Source organism: Ambystoma mexicanum, chromosome 2q (genome assembly GCF_040938575.1).
Source record: "Ambystoma mexicanum isolate Mex_15411 chromosome 2q, UKY_AmexF1_1, whole genome shotgun sequence".
In the NCBI taxonomy this organism is placed as follows: Eukaryota; Metazoa; Chordata; class Amphibia; order Caudata; family Ambystomatidae; genus Ambystoma; species Ambystoma mexicanum.
Window position 1 is genome coordinate 612,312,530 of NC_090924.1, and position 16,603 is coordinate 612,329,132.

General features: G+C 44.9%; 1 pseudogene; it reads right to left on the minus strand.

Annotated features, from left to right (window-relative positions):
- Positions 1 to 1,529: 1,529 nt before the first annotated feature.
- LOC138568786 (5-beta-cholestane-3-alpha,7-alpha-diol 12-alpha-hydroxylase-like) overlaps positions 1,530 to 16,603 on the minus strand; it is a 37,929-nt pseudogene continuing 22,855 nt past the window's right edge.

The following is a 16,603-nucleotide window of genomic DNA, read 5'->3' on the forward strand; positions in this document are numbered from 1 at the left end:
GGTTTCTAACCAAATGAATGGGTAAACAAGAAAGCACAACTAGCGGTTTTTCCCAGAAACTCGCTTTGCTCGCGCCGCCGCGGCGAAGCGGCAAAGCGGGACTTCACGGGACTTCGCCGGTGCGCGCGCGCGGTGCACGCGCAAGTACTCTTAAATAGGCACGCCCACAGAGGGAAGTACAAAGCCTACAAGTAAGTAAACACAGAGTTAATATATATATAATAAATATAGTCTCTTAAATGCTGGGTGTTGAATCTTCAAAGTGCTTCACCTTGTGGATGTTTGAGTCCGTAATAGTCCGTAGTAAAATCGGAGATCAGATGCAAACGTCAGTTGCAAAAAGTAGCACAGAGCAGCGGGCAAAGCGGGACTTCACGGGATTTCGCCGGTGCGCGTGCACGGTGCGCGCGCAAGTCCTCTTAAATAGGCACACCCACAGAGGGAAGTACAAAGCCTTGTGGATGTTTGAGTCCGTAATAGTCCGTAGTAAAATCGGAGATCAGATGCAAACGTCAGTTGCAAAAAGCAGCACAGAGCAGCGGGCAAAGCGGGACTTCACGGGACTACCACCACAAAGAGTGCTTCCAGACATAGTTTTAACACAGTTGGGTGGTCCAGAAATAACAGTGGTGGTAAACCCAGGTCTGACCTGGCGGGTTTAACACCGCCCACCTGCAGGCGGACGTGGAAACACCAGCACCATCACGAGATGGTGCCGGTGTTTCCACTTCCCCTATCGGACTCAATGGGAATGGGGATTTACCGAATTCCGCCTCCGGAATTCCCAGGACACCAGGTCGTAATGCCCTGGTTATTCCGGGAGTCACGGAGGCGGAATGGTAATACGAGTCCGGCGGTAACCGAGCCGGAAAAACCGTCTGGTTGCCGCCGGACTCGTAATGAGGCCCATTGTCTCTTAGGTTGGAAAACAAGCCAAGAGGTTAGAATTTGTACAGGTACAAAGTGTACTGAAGAGCTCGGTATCAGTATTCGAGAGCAGAAAATACTAGTGATTGTAATGATTAAAATGTAAATAAAGTTTCACCGCCACCATTTCCTCTCTTCATATCTTACAGATTAGCAAATGATGAATGCAGTGACAGCTGCGTGTTAAAAACAGTATGATATATTATTGGGTTAGTGCAACTGCCTATTGTGGAAAGCTGCGCTAAGCCTAAAGCCTGGAAGTTAGAATCATTGAAATGAAAAATGCTTTGGAGAATGTTGTAACATGTTACTTAATGCTTGAGAAAAAGAAGCAATAGAGGTAAGAAGCTCACTGTGTTAGGTGTTTGCTGAAGCATGATCTGCCACTACCTTGCTAGCCAAATGGTTGGCTCTTGGTGTGGCTAGCTTTCCTCCTTTTAATTTTGGTACAAAGAGTTCAATTGAGAAGTGTTATATTCACATATTTCAAATGAATGCTAAGAGGGAGAGTCAAAGACTTTTCAGTGTGTACTATATACACAGTCATTTAATGCACTGGTGTGGACTACATTGCATGATGTGGCTCTAAATACTTATGACTATTATCTGCAGACATTTCTTAGTTCAACTTCCTGCTTACCCTCGGGAGGAAGCCTGTCAAAAGCCGACGAGGGGAACATATTGTCAAGTTTTCGGAACTCATGAAATAATTCTTCTGAAATAATTCTGTCAATTTCCTTGGCCTTTTCTCTGATTCCTGCTTGCTTGGCTGACTCATTTCCAAACAATGTAAGATAGCTAGCACGAAAAATAATGTTGAAGCTGAACTGAAAAAGTTCCCTCTGTTGTCAGGACCTGCTAATTTTCTCAGAATTAACATCATGCAGCATCACATTTTTAAAATGATCACTCATTGCCTGGGTTATGTCCACAAGACCACTGCCCATTAGGTGGGTCTTGGTAGATTTATGCAGAGGTTCAAGACTTGATGTATTATCATAGCCAAAGAGTTTAACTAACCATTTGTACTTCATTGCGTTACCGCCCATCTTAGATGACATTTCTTTGACCAGTGATTGAAAAGATAGAGGGTCCATTAGAAAAGTGTAATAGGCCCCACCAACCTCCACTGTGAAAATATCCCCATGTTTCTTCTGCATCTTAAGTAAAAATGCGGGCGAGTTTTTTCTCAAATCCAGTCCATGACCCAGCCATGGAATAGTGCCTTTATCCAAAGAGGGTTCATTTGGTCTTTGCAGGGGGAATAGTCCAAGACGGTATAAACCACGCAGCATAGTGACTTACAGAGTTAAAATGAGTGTCAGAAAACAAGCAATCACTGCAAGCACATATCGTTTCCGATGTTGCTGTGCCTAAAGGTAAAATTGAATATATATTGAGATTCTATGAAAAACTCAAATAGCAAGTAACAGTTGAAACAGTAGTACTCTGCTTTAATATTTTCGACACAATATTTGCAGTTAGGAAACAATGAAAATAACAGATGTTAGAATTGCTCAGTTTAATGGTAACCGATATATCAACTTTGAAGGTTCAAAGACTCATTTGGCTGTGCCAGGATTAACAAACCTGTGATGAACAAAAAGCTACACAAGGATTTAACTCATTGAATACTCTGCCCAGCTACTTCACAGGTCTTTCCTTTGACTTGTCTTTGCTTGTTCCATGTAGTTGTCGAAGGTGTGATTGCTTTTAAATGCAAGTCAAATGACATTACCCCCGTCTCTCTTCCTCATCCCCGTACTTATGTCATGAAGTCCAGTCTCCCCAACAGGAACAAAACAAATCAAAATCTACATAACTTGTACACAGTTGATGCGTCAAAACCCAATCATGCCAATAGATGTTTTTCTTAGCTTTGTCGGGATTAGTAATTAACAAATCAATTGAAATATCAGCATCAACTAACAAACTCAAGATGACTTTTACCCACTGTTTAGGAAATGCATCGTGAGATGAACAGAGATACATAGCTAGTGATCGCAAAATGTTTGTGTTATTAATTCCTAGCAAACATTTGCGGTAAAAGTTACACATCTTCCACAAGACCAAAGCAGAGAGTGAGATCAAACCCAATTCGTACCTTAATAAACAAATCGGAGTACACAACGGTAAGCAGAACACTGCTTTCCAAAATTTACCTTCTAGGTGATCCCAAAGAGTTCTGGGCTGTGGTATAAAGGTCTCTGCTCCGTATGAAAGAATAGGGACAACTTTTTGGTTGTAAAAGGTGACAACATGAGTAGATGTGAATTTTCCATATTTATGCGGTATTATCCTTGCTTGCGATGTTAAAGTCATAGTTTTTGCCCTTAATGTATCTGCATAAATTTGATTTTTTACAGAGCCTGAAAAGGGAAGACCTAAATATTTGTAATTAGTTACAATTTTTAGAGGTAATTTCTGCAAGGACCATTGAAAATTAGACATTGTTGTGTTCTTTCTTTTTTGACAGATAACTATCTGCGTTTTACTCACGTTGATGGTCAGATTGTTATTATCAACATAATCATCTAATTTGTTTAATAGTTCTTGCAGTCCTTTTGGGGTTTGCGAAATTAAGACTAAATCGTCGGCAAACAGAAGCCATGTGATTTTTTGGGACCTTAACTTGGGTGCATCAGAGAGTGCTTCCTCAAAAGAAATTCCTATATCTAATAGGAAAAGATTAAATAATGTTGACGCTAAAATGCACCCTTGTTTTAGGCCTCTCAATGTCTCAATTTTCGCAGATAATAAACCCTCAAGAGATAATCTGACTTGCATAGTTGTGTTTGAATGAAGCTTTTTGATTATGGTTAGTACTGATGATGGGCAGCCATAATTTTGCAATTTCTGAAAAAGCAACATTCTATCCACCGAATCAAAAGCTAAACGAAAGTCTACAAATGCCATATATAGTGGTTGATTAATCTTGGCATATTTCGACTTTAACATGTTTAGCTTGATTAAGTTTATCGAGGTCCCTAAACCCGCCACAAAACCAGATTGAAACGGGTCTCGTTTAAGATCAGCTAAAGTCCATCTGTTCAGTTCTTGTAATATGATGCAGCAATATAATTTTCCAGGGGCATCTAATAAGGCGATGGGTCTGTAGTTCTCAGGTAGACTCCGGTTACCTTTTTTGTGGATAGGGACAATTAGGGAGTGTTTCCACGAGACAGGAATCTCTTGCGTGTCATTTATATGCTCAAAAATTTGATACAAAATTGATGTCCACAACTCAGGATGCTGTTTGAAAATTTTGTTGGATAGGCCATCAGGACCCGGAGCTCTGGAATGACTTATTTTGTTAATAAAATATAATATATCGGACTTAGAGATGTCAATATGAAATGGTTTATAAGGGAGTGTCCTAGAATATTGCACAGAGTTAGGTTGAAGAGCATACATTTCGGAAAAGTGATTGACCCATCTCACTTCCGGGACACTCTGAATTTGGGACATCGCCTGCACCGGAGATATAGCATCTGTTAAGAAATTTGAGCCGAGTTCCTATCTCGAGTGATTTTTAACATCAACTCGCCATCACGCTGGAAAAGTTTACTACGGTGGTGTCGCCGCCAATTTCTGTATGCAGTTTTAACTTTGTTTAGTGTTTCATATCTAATGCTCAATGCGAGCTTTAATGCATTCCTTTTCTGAAGTCGAAATTCTGTTTTTTTATTTTGCGCTTCTATGTCAAACCGATGAGTGCCCCTAGAGGCCAGTGTTTTATGAGCCCTGTTGTCTGGAAAATATTGCATAAGATCATAGTGGGGAGTATCTATGGATGATGGAGCATTCGGCGAGTGGCAAAAGGCAACTCGCAAAGAGTTGTCGAAGTTACTAAGACTGGTTTCATTCCAATGTAGGCGATTCAACTGGTTTGAAACGGACATTTGACTGGAGATCGCCATAGAGTTACACTTGGTATGGGAAGCAGTAGACAACCATTTGATAGAGAGAATGCAATGGTCGCTGTTTGCATTTGAGTCAATGTTAAAGGCTTGGATTTTAGAGAACAACCTATCATCTGTGTAAATATAATCAATTGTGGCTTTTAAGGAGCTCTGTTGCCACGTATGATCAAGCTCACCAATGTCTAGTCTGCTCCCATTCAGCATACAAATTCCTCTATTGACATACGTTTTTCCCACATTCTTTGTCTCGAATTTTCCAACACATACTTTTCTTGTAGGCAGTGCAGATTGAGATCACCGGCAACAATAGTGTGCTGGATATTCGGAACTAGTACAATAAAGTCCAGCATAGTGGACAAATCAATCAAAAACCTCAGATTTTCAATGCCTTTGGGATTCCAGTATAAGTTTACTATCGCGTACAAGATTTCCTCAATTGCTATGACTGTTAATTGGGCAAAAGAATTTGGAGAGTATGTAAATATTATGCTGGTGTTAGAGGTCAATTTGGAACCCGTCAAGAGGCCAGACATCGGCCGACCTTTCTCTCCCTTCATTGCTGGCAAGAAATGTATGCTGTGATTTTCCCAGGAGGGAACAGACATAAGCCAGGTTTCTTGTAAAAGAATCACATCATAGTTAATGAAGGGATCTTGCGTGTTATTGAGTAGATGGCGAAACCCCCGCGTATTCCATGAGGCAAGACTGACGGACCTTTAATTTTTAACCTTGTACGGAAGTTAACTTCTGGAGTCACAATTACAATGGCATTTGGAGGGAACATTAGTCACTGTTTTAGCTTCTCTGACACTCATAGGGTTCATGATCTCCTTCAAGGCCGATTCAATCCAGGCATCTGCACTATGGGGTCCCTCAGATGGGTTTGTAGGGCACAATAAAAGAATGAAACCTAGCACTAGTAGTTGATCTTTGGCTTCCCATATTAGATTCCTAATAATTGGGGATGTCAGCCATATACACGCCGTGCTCACTAGGTTATCATTAAAGAACTCCACTTGAGCTATGTCTGAGGGATGGAGAGGCCCTTGAGGGCCATGTAGGTGATTGTGGCCTGGCTCCAGCCTGACATCTTGGAGGGCTGGGGACATGATGGGCAGGAATCATGACACCTGGTCCCAAATCCATCCCGGAAATTCAGGTTGATCCTGGGCCTGAATTACCTAAATATCTTTATCAGAGGGGAGTGTCTCAAGATGGAATTCCTTGATATCCAGAGTGGACTGGCTGTTGTCCCTGAACTTGCAGAATTCCTATTACCATATAGCCATACGTCCTGCTCAGCAGAAATATCTCTGGTTGGCAGTGGGGGGATAGCATTATCAATTATAGGTTCTCCCCTTTGGATTAAAAACAACCCTTAGGGACTTTACCAAGATCGGTGCCCCCTTGGTGGCCCAACGTCATCTCCAAGGTATTAATGTCTTCCCATAGCTGGATGACTGGCTTATCAGGGCTGCTGATATGGAGTTGCAGTCGGTGTGCAAATCACTGGAGGAATGGGGTTTCCTGGTGAAGTGGGAAAAATCTCAACTACTGACCTTTCAAGATCTGACCTTCATAGGGGCTTGGTTTTGCACCAGAGAGGTGAAGGTGTTCCTCCCCAAGGGGAGAGCATTTCACCTCCAGGCTGCACTGTCCCGGGTTGTACTGAAAGAGTGGGCTTTGGCTTCATCTCAGGCTACTGGTCTCCCACCTTCTCGATCATTGGCTTCCGGCTTCCCAATCCTATGAGTCTCACATTCCTGTGACGCAGGAGTTGACGGGGGCTCTGGAATGATGATTGCAGCTGGGCCATCTCAGGGAGGGGATAGGTCTTGACACACCCTCGAGGATCATTCTTACCACAGATGCCACAGGTGTGGGTTGGGGGGCCACCCTGGGGTCAAGAACCGTACGGGGGAATTGGCCCTCACAGGAGAGCCTCAGCCCCTGAAACGTGAGGGAATTGTCTGCAATTGGCAGTGCCCTGAGGGGGTTTACTGGGGGTGATGAGGAAGAGAAATGTAGAGTAAACACTCTGATTACTTACATGTAATTGTCATAAATCCTGCTCCTACTCTTCATCTTCACAGTACTGACTTGACTCCCCGCCCTCCAATGGTGTCGATGGTCCCATGATCCAACTTGGTAAAACTAACAAAGGTTTGTGGGTCTTGTGGGAGGTAATAGACCTCTAGAAAAATAAAGGATTGGGGAGGCTGGGCCTCATGACGTTAGTATAGTGCTGAGGAAGAGTAGGATTAGGAGTAGCACAGATTACTGCTAAGTAATCAAGGCATTACAGAAGGTTCATAGTAAAAGTAGAAATGACCACCCACAATATAGAAAGAATTAACACCAAGTTTATTAAATACCTCTGACCTGCTAATTCTTGGAGTAACTTTGATACAGCATTGAATAGATTATCATCTTTATGGTCTCGGGTTACACCGAGGGTGAAAGGGTTTTCCTTCTTTTCTTGAAGTCCTCTCCATTTCTTTAGTTTTTCCTTATTAACTGACTATATTCCTACCCTAAATGTGACGTGCAGTGGAGAATATGTGCTACCTGCCAAGGTCAATAGATCTCCATGCTTCTTTTCAACTTTTGATAGAGATAGATCTGAACATGCCACCTCTTCTAACAGCATAGCCCACCCCCATCCAAGGGGGGATACCCTCAACACATCTCGTACCACTTCTCCAAAATCCTCACAAACCCAGGGGCCATCACTCCTCAGTCAAATCCTGACTTCTCCCACCCTTTCAGCGCCTCATCGATCATTATCCAACCCCGGCAGGCTTTCAATCCAGCTCTCTCCCTCCCACCTGGTCCACCCTGTCATAAACCACCCGCCTCACTTCAACTAACAATACCCTCTGAACTGCAACGTGGCCAGCTGAATTAGCCTTGCATCACTAAATACCTTGGGAGCAGTTCTGGGATCCACCCCTCCACTTGGCTGACTCACCTACTCTTTTCACACACCCCAAGCACCCTAAAAAAACAGAAGAAACAAACACCTCGCTTCCCTGGCTATTCCAATTGAGCCAAGCTCCCCCGACCTCCCTCCATAACATAATGAAAGGACACACACCTACACCCTCTAACCCTCCACCACACCTCAAAACCCAGTGAAATCCCTCCTCAAACTGCTACACAGCCCCCAAAGCCTGCAAGCCAAGCACTTCACCGACCGCACCAAGAGGATATTGTCCCCTGAGTTCCCACACCCAATTGGATCTTCAGCTCCAAAACAGAGACCAACAGCTTCTAATCATCCCACTAACATCACAGACTCTCTCTCTACAGACATACAGCATTACAGCAACCGGCACACATTCACTTCCTCCCTCGCACACACCTTCAACACTCCAAACCACATTACCAATCAACCTCTCAGCCTCTCCGGACATTCTATCCTTCCCCACACAACCACCAAGACCGCATCTTCTACTTGCTTCCTCCCCCTCTGCCTCAAGCCAACTGCTTCCCTCTGTAGACAACCCACCTCCACACCAAGCTCCCCCTTAGCACCTAATCGCCCAAAACGCCAAGCCACTCTACCAATTAACCTCCTGACCTCTCCACTCGCCCTAGCATTTTTCACACAACCTACAACACCATCTCAGCCTTCTCCTTCCTTCATCCCCCTCCACCTTGAGCCATCCCCCTCCCTCTACGATAATCCCTCCTCCACACCAATCTCCTACCCAATACCTAACCTCACCATACTTAAACAATCAATTAAAAAGGCACCTGAAATGTATTCTCATCAATGTCAGATCGGTCTTAAAAAAGCATCATAATATATACTAACTAATCTTAACAGAATGTCCAACATACTCTTCATCACTGAAACCTGGTTCTCCCAAGATTTCCTCCTGATTGCATATAAAGCCTTCCTACTGGGCTACAAACAAATTGTCCACAACTGGGCCACCAGGGCAGACGGCATTGACATCCTCCACAAAGCCTGTCTCGGTGCGTCACACATTGACAACTGGCCCCTTAACCCAGGTTGTAAATCTTTCTTGGTCGAATTCCTACTCTTCCCCCTCATCTGCACACAACTTCTTGAGTATGTACTGACCCCAGGGATACAAAAGAAGCTTTGTGGAAACCCTAAGCAATTCTGTCACGGCCATCATGGCCTCACACCCCCACATAACCTTCAACATTCAGTTTGATATGCCCCTTACCCCAATGACCCAGATCACTAATGGACAACCTGGAAACTTTGCAGCTAACACTGCTAATCTCAGTCCCAACCAACTCTGCTGGTCACACCCTAGATGCAATCTTCGGATCCCCCAACCACCTTACCACAATACCACTCCACCCGCTTGTATGGTTAGACCATTCCCTCATCTTCTTTGTCTACCCTCAGGGGACTTCCCCCCTCATTTGGCAGCCTCGGACCACTAACCCAATCCCACCTCTGGAAGGAAATCAAAGTGACCCTGCATCACACAGAGATACTACTTACCTCACAGACTACCCTTTCTCTTTCCCAAGTAAGGTTGTTGGGCCTCATCACGAGTTGGGAGGTATCCCGGTGGTAAATCTATTAGCGCTGGATCACAAGTTGCAGTGATGCAGTAACTCCCAATTTTTGTTGAGTTCATGGTACTCAATGGGGCATTTCCTGTGCAATTACTGCAGAGCTAATACCGCTGTAGTATTTGCACTGAAAATGGGGGGAAAGTCGGCTGATTTACCCCACAACTCATAGTTGGATGGAGCAGTAATGCAGCGGTAATAGAGTTACCTCTGCAATTTCACTGCTGTGCCCAAATCTTGATGAGGCCCCCCATCTCTAACTTTGATTTTTTGGCTGCCTGAAGCACTGAACTCCATATCACCCTTCAGATCCTTCTCAAAAAGAAAATGCCATTCACCCAGATGGTTCACTCCAACCCACTAAAAACGGAAAATCTTGAAGCATTTCCTGGAGCGTAGATGGTGTACATACCCATCCTCAGCCAACAGACTTGCCTGTGCCTCCCAACTCAAACTCTACTGTTTGTTTGTTTTGAAATACCAAAAATCCTATTACAGGAACAGAATTCCCAGAGCCCCACACCCAACCAGGGAGTTCTTTAAGCTCATTGCTGAATTCAATGCCCAGGCATGCTTCACAACTCAATCCCTTTGTGACTCACTCTCAGACCACTTCCACAGCAAAGGCTTAGAGTTTTATCCTTTCAAAAATCTCAACCCCCCCCCACTCCACCCTGACCAAATTAACAGTACTGCCTTCTACCCTTCCACCTTTCTCCTCGTTTTCATTGCTCCCACACCAGAATTCCTAAAATTTTTATTACTTAGCTGGCCATCAGGCCCCTCAGAAGACTCCTGCCCCCACTTCCTCCTAAAATAAATCTTGACATCCACCTCTGCTGGCAATCTTGCACAAACCATAATCAATGCATCACTCCCTTCCGGCATCTTCCCAACAGAATTTAAGACTTCCTTATCAAGCCCCTCTTTAAAAAGGCCTCCCTCGACTCTTTTGACCGACCAACTACAGATCCATCTCGAATAACCGATATATAGCCAAATTAGCTGACCAAGCGGCTTACTCACAACTGCGCCTCTTCTCATAATCCTACAAGATCCTAGACGCTGCTCAATCAGGCTTCAGACCACTGTGAGGACAATCTAAAAAGACACACCGACTCAGATGGGTGCGCTGCCCTAATTCTGCTCAACCTTTCAGCTCAGCAGCGTTCAACACAATAGACCACCACATCCTCACCAAGAGACTACACGCTCTAGGCATCAGGGATATTGCTCTGAAATGGATCTCCTCTTTCCTCACCAACAGATCTCAAATGATTAATTTGCCTCCAATCTCCTCGGCACCCCTCCCTGTTCTCCCTGGGGTGCTGCAGGTTTCGCCTCTCTCCCATCTCCTCTTTAACCTCTACCCGAGCCCACTGTTGGTCCTGATTCGGGCTCATGGTTTTCTTGCTATAACTATGAAAACAACAACAAACTCATCTTCAAAATCTCAAATAGCCCTTCCTCTACCTCTCCCGATCTCGCAACCTGCCTCTCCAAGATCGAACGTTGTATGAAGGCCAATCATCTCCTACTCAACCCAGGCAAACAGAGATCATGCTTTGTGGGAAAACTGCCCTCTTCCCTCAACCCCTTCTATAGCCCACCCCCACCAACACAGTAAAGGATCTTGGGTGCTTGGTGCATTATGGACTTAGACCTGACTCTGTCACATCAACTCAGTGGTAAAAAGCTGTTTCCTCCACATGCGCATCCTTTGCTGCATTTTTCCTTTCCTGACCTTACCATACAGAGTCACTGCTATTGTCACAATGGTATCAGGTAATATTATCCCCACCAAAAATATCGCTATGTATATGGTTGTCGGGAACGGCCATAGCAGATATTTTTAGTGGGGCTAATATTAGGGTTTTTAGTGAGCGAGGGTTGCAGGGGTGTCCCCCTTTCCTTTTAAAATAATACAGGGGTTGCGGGGGTATTCCCCACAGGTTCCATGCCTTAATATGACTGCAAAAATATGACAATATTTTTGTATGGCGATATTTGTGCGTGGATATTAACACATTGAACCGTCGCAATCATCCTTGCATGCCTATACTATGCCAACGCACTATACAGAGGTGAGAATTCTCCGAGTGCAAAAACTGCAGTGAGAGTCCTCCTAGCTTTAGGTCCTAGAGATCACATGACCCCAACCCTCCGAGTTCTCCACTGGCTTCCAGTCAGTCAGCAAGCTTCCTTCAATGTGATGTGTATCCCTCTTCGAGCCTTCTACAACAAAGGACCTGCATACCTGCAGCAAAAATGTACTCTCTCTAGGCCAATCAGAAACCTCAGATCTGGCTCAGCACTTCTACCCGTAATTCCAGTGACCAAATCAACCTGTATGGGGGGTACCTCCTTCTCAGTACAAGCACCCACAATCTGAAACACTTTCCTGGTAACCATCCACCACATAGAGGACCACCTCTGTCCTCATCCTCCTTGACCTCTCCTCTGCATTCGACATGGTCAATCATAGCACCATGATCAACTGACTCTGGATGAACTTGAGCATTATGCATCAGACCTTGGTGTGGCTGACTTCCTTCCTCCTGTCCCATCCCTTCCAGGTCCAACTTGGGTCCTTTCTCTCCCCCACCTCCCTTTCCACATGCCGTGTCACCCAGGGCTCTATCCTCTGACCCAGGCTCTTCAATGTCTACCTGGCCCCTTTGGCCCTCCTGTTCTCCACCTTCTCGTCTAACTTTCAGTGTTATGTGTATGACACTTAGCTCTCTTTCAGGCTTCTCTCAGCCTCCTCTCTTCCCTCGCTCATTCCTGACTGTCTATCACGATTCAGGATTGGTGCACCTTAAACAATTTTTGTCTGAATGCCAGCAAGACAGAGATCCTTCTCATTGGGACCCCGGTTCCTGCTTTCCCTTTCTCACTCTGGCCAACCTCCATGGGCCCTCCACCCTCGCCTTCCTATGAGGCAAAAGAATTCGGCGTCATCTTTGACTCCACTCTCTCCTTCTCTCCTCACATCACAGACCTTGCCAAAAAGGCCCACTTTCAGCTGCACCTCCTCAGAGGTATGCCACCTTTTCTCACTTTTCTCCAGAAGCTCACTGGCTCTAGAGCCCTGGTTCTCTACAAGCTGTACTACTGCAACAGCCTCTTTCTCAGTCTGCCTACCTCTACTCTTTGTACACTGCATCTAATCCAGAACAGGACATCGAGACTTATTCTTGGCCTCAAGCCCAGGGACCGTATCTCTGCATCGCTGAAATCTCTCCACTGGCTCCTGGTGGCTGCAAGGACTAAGTTTAGGACCCTTTGTATCATCCACACAGATATCTGGGTCAGGGCCTCACTACATCCAACTCTCTTTTCCGAAATATCATCCTGCTTGAGCCCTTTGCTCTGCTACATCCAACTCTCTGAGGGTTTAATTCTCCTCCGGCGGCGAGTGGGGGTAGATCTCTCTCCTTTGCAAGTGCCTCCCTCTGGAACGGCCTGCTTGCCTGCCCCTCTCAGACTTGAGCCGGACCAACTTTAGTTCCGGAAGCAGCTCAAGACCCTCCTTTTCTCCTCTTCCTTCTCTCTTGCACTCCCTTTCTAACATACCTGGCTGTGGTTCCAACTGGTTTGCTTGGTTCCCTCAGAGTCTCACTGGGTACGAGGCTGCTCATGACCAGACCTTGTTTGCACTGTCTCCTGGCATATCGTGCACTTAGGGGCCATAACTGTAACCTATATAGCCCGCCTGCCTCCTTGCACTTACCCGGAGCCGAACTGTCCTGGCTGCACTTACTCAGAGCCATGCTGCTCTGATCGCACTTCCCCCTTTCCTCTCCTTTGCACTACCCCTTCTCACTATCCTTGCACTTCTAGTGTCGCACTTGCACAATCCGAATGACAGAAGGCCTAGTAGAATTGTTCGTCTTGTTCTCCCGATGTCTTCCGTTCATTGTCTTGCCGTGCCTTGAAACACTTGTGTACAGCCGCATTATAAATATCATACCATATATCACCTTGCCTCCAGATAGCTCCATCAAATGATTGGGTACTCAGTCCACTGCAAGGGATTGCCATCAAATGACCATGCAGTTTCCCCATTCCAGGCACTAGAATCTAATACCCAAGTGCCAAGTATTGCCATCTAATACCTAGGTACTCACCCATTAACAGAGATTGCATCAAATGAACAGATACTTTCCCCATGCCAGGCACTAGAATCTAGCGCCCAAGTGCCAAGGATTACCAGCTAATGCCCAGGTACTCATCCAATTGCCAGAGATTGCATCAAATGACCAGGTCGTTGTCCCATGCCAGGTACTAGAATATAATATCCAAGTGCCAAAGATAACCATCTAATGTCCTGCCCTAGGACTGATCCCATTGCCATTGATTTTCAACAAATACAGAGGTATGCATCCTGTTGTTCATGAATGCCATCAGATGCCCATGTAATCAACTTTTTGTAATAGATTTCCATCAAATGCTAGGCACACACCTCATTATGAGGGGTTGGCATGGAATTACCAGGTACTCGCCTAACAAATGTCAAGGAGTGGTCAAATTAAAAGTTACTCATTTCAAGTTAGCCATTGGCATCAAATGTAGAGGTAGGCACTCCATTGCCAGTGGAAACTTTGCAAAGGTAACCAAAAAGTTCCCAAACTAAAAGACAGCCAGGCGCAGGTGACTGCAGTCCTTGGGATCGAGATGATGTGTAGCCGGACTATGCAGTTTGTCATTCCAGACATGCAGAATACAATGGATGTCCGCACAGGAACCAGAGGACTCCCAGGATGGCTGTGATGCTATTTGATTATTTTGTAAATGTGGAACAAACAGGGAGGGAATTCTCCCAAATAGACCATACAAAGTAAGACTGCACATAGATTCAAATATCTTCCTGGGATATACGTACAATAAACCATTCTAAAACTCTGACATTTAGTTATGATTTCCCCAGCCAATGCGAAGGGCCAGATGGAGTATCAACGTCCCAGAAGAACTATAGGATGGGGGAAAGGTAGAGAAAAAGTGAAAAGCAATTTGGAAGGCAGTCTGTTACCAAACAGGAGCCCATGCCTTGGATGACATGCAGCAGACACACAGGAAAGGGCTACCTCAGCGTACGTAAAGACGAGAGAACAGCTAGCTGGAAGGGATGTAGACCTAGTGTATGGTCCTGTGACAGGCACAAGGTAGCATAGAGGTGTAGTGCTTCCAAGAGAAAAGTCACCAGCTGCAATAGGATAATATAATACTGTATGCCTGAAAAGCATCCTGAATATGGGGGAGAAATAACAATTGAAGTGGAAGCTGTGAAACGCAATGTTTGAGAGACCCCTAACCTTAATTTTGTAAACCCATGGTCTGAGAGACACCTAACCTTAATGTTGTGAACCCAAGGTTTGGGAGAGACCTTTCCTGAATTCTGTGAAGCAAAGGTGTAGGGGGGACTTAGCCAGAATGCTCTGAAATTCCTAGAAGAGACCTAAAACTCTGGAAGGATGGTTGCGTTACACACAATAAGAACTAAAGAAACCCTAACACTGAGGAAAGAATGGTAGTACCTGGCAACTGGGAGAGGTCTTGAGAGCAGGAAAACTGAGGCCAAGTTTAGACTGTTAGTACACCTTGGGAGCGCCTTCTGTGGACAAGCTCTCTGTTTTGTGTTGTTAGCATAGGGTTAGGCATTTATGATTAGACCTGTTTTTTGACCAAATATTGGAACATTTGTCTTTATGCTTCAGATAACATGGAGACTAAAAGACTTGCTAAGATAAGGGTTTTGAACAGTCTTTGTGTGACATTATTTGGACATCCCTTTTTATAAAAGGGTGTTCCAAGGAGGGGCAATTACTTATTAAGCGTAGGGTAAGAAGGATATGATTTCCACACTTATTCATGAAGGTGTTGGACATGGAAAGAAAACCCCAGATTCTGTTCACCCTATGGTTTACAGCTTTTACCCCAATTCCCATAGCCATTTTTCCAGTCCCTTCCTTAACTAATCGAGTCATTTCTTTAACTATATTTAGAGTGTGTCATGTGTGCCCTTCCTCAGGCTAATGGCCACTGTCAGTACCTTAGTGTATACCATATTAACACAGAAGAATTCCATACATGAAAATATTAAAAGCCGGATCTTTTGCTGAACATGTTTCATAAAGGGGCCTATTGTGGCTTTCTTGGGGTGAGCCCAACCCGGGGGAAAGCTACAGGGGGCTTCCAGGGGTACAATACATCCCACATTTAAAAAAAAGAAATGCTATTCAGGTGTGACCACTGGGGGGATTCAATGGCCCCTAAGGGCCATACGCCATCTCAAGGTCCATGGGGAAGATCTGTGTCTCAGATCCAGAGTGCCACCAATGGCATGCAGACCCATTTGGATGTCTGCTGCTGAGTACTAGGGCCAATATGGCCCCAAATTGGGCCAGTGGACTGTGGTTCCCCAGAAAGGACCTTAGGCCAAAGTAGACAATAGTGAGCTCAAAAAGTTCTATGTGGGTATATGGATTGTATAAAGGGGCTCAAATACACTTAATCAATTTTTAGCGACTTCTATGCAGGTTTTTATTTTCTTTTTAAAAACCTATTGCGATTTTCTCCAAATTTAGAAAGACTCAATTTTGGGAGAAGAAACCCACATCCTGCAAAGTTTTGGCACAAATTGGTTCAGTGGTTCAGTGTGCAGGTGACAGGAAACATATCTGTGGAAAATTAATGGGAAAATTAAGCATTCAGCCCTGCCCTTTTAACTTTGCCAACCTCAGAGCTAATCAGCACGGTACACACAATTCCAGTCTGGCATAATGGGGCAATCTGGCAGATTGCCACTACGTAGTCCTTTCTGCAACTTGAGGACTGTATGAATCTCTCCCTCCTTCAAACCTCTACCACTGACTTACTCCACAGAGTTTTCTGATCCTGTGTGTCCCTGGAATGCTGCCTTAATGCCATGGCCTTTACCTCTCAAATCCTTGCCAATGATCTCGCCTCCCTCTTTCAAAACACACCCTCAGGCTGATTGCATTGTAGCCCAGATCAACCCAACCTGCCTTTATGAAAAGATTGTGCAAAATCTCTCACCACATTCAACACAATTTGGCCTGGTAACTTCATCAAGTGGCTTACAAAATGAAGGCATCCTCTCAACAGTCCCACCCCTACCCAGCCAGGACAATCCACGAAAATATTAACACTGTGGCTCCTGCTCTTAC